Raw genomic sequence first — 1,141 nt, forward strand, 5'->3', positions numbered from 1 at the left:
CACATGGGGACTAAAAATTAAAATATAACACCATTTATGATTACTTGTAAAAGTTAAATGTGTAGTTGTAACTCCAACAAAATGTGTGAAGGAGAACCAACCGTGAAATAATTTCACAATGCTAGGGGAGAAGAAAAAAAAAATAGCAAGTGGAAGTGTATACAAAGTTTATGGACGGGAAGAATCTCCATGATGAAGGTATCATTTCCCTCTAGTAATGATATACAAATTTGATGCAATTTCTATCAAAATCTCGGCAGCATTAGTTTTACATGGGAGGCTACTCTGAAATTTAAATGAAATGCAAAGAAACTAAAATAGCTAAAGCAGTTTTAAAAAGAGAATTTTTTTTAAATATATATTTTAATGCATCCTTATGGCCACTATTATTTCAGAGCTGGGCACTTAGTAGTAAATAGGAATTATGCAAGGGCTACTTCTAATGCTGAAGCAAGCCACTCGTACCTGACTCCTGGGTGAAAGGAGAGGGAGTGAGGAGGGTGAGCAGAAACAAAGGTGGTGGAAAGGAAGAAGTGGGAAGAGTGAACAGGACTTAGCATCTGGGAGATCCTCACTGTCCTGTGCTTCCAGGTTCAAGATGTCAAAGATGATGGCTACAACTAAAATTCTATCTAGAAAGAGAAGTTTAAAGTAAGAATAGTCATTCAAGTTTCAGAATTAATTATGTAAGTGCCATATCATGATTATGTGATGTGACAAAGTTTTTTGTTGTTGTATTTGCTTTTGCCTGTTTGAGGTTTGTTGTTTGTTTGTTTGTTTGTTTGTTTGTTGAGACATGTTCTCACTCTGTAGCTCTGACTGACCCAAAACTCACAATATAGAGCAGGTTGGCCTTGAACTCACAGAAATCTGCCTGCCTTGGCCTCTTGAGTGCTAGGATTAAGACCATGTGTTGAACTCTAAATGGAGATTGTTTTTAGGGTAATACATTTTATGACTTTAATATAATCACAGAACTTTATCCTGCATGACTATATTTGAATAAAGATCCTCAAAAAATTATCAGATACAACCAGAATATTCAATTTTGACTCAGAGCAGATTCCATGTGTGTCTCTGTGTCTCTGTGTGTTTGTGTATGTATGTGTGTTTGTATGTGTGTTTGTGTGTATGTTTATGT

Source organism: Apodemus sylvaticus, chromosome 18 (genome assembly GCF_947179515.1).
Source record: "Apodemus sylvaticus chromosome 18, mApoSyl1.1, whole genome shotgun sequence".
Taxonomy (NCBI): domain Eukaryota; kingdom Metazoa; phylum Chordata; class Mammalia; order Rodentia; family Muridae; genus Apodemus; species Apodemus sylvaticus.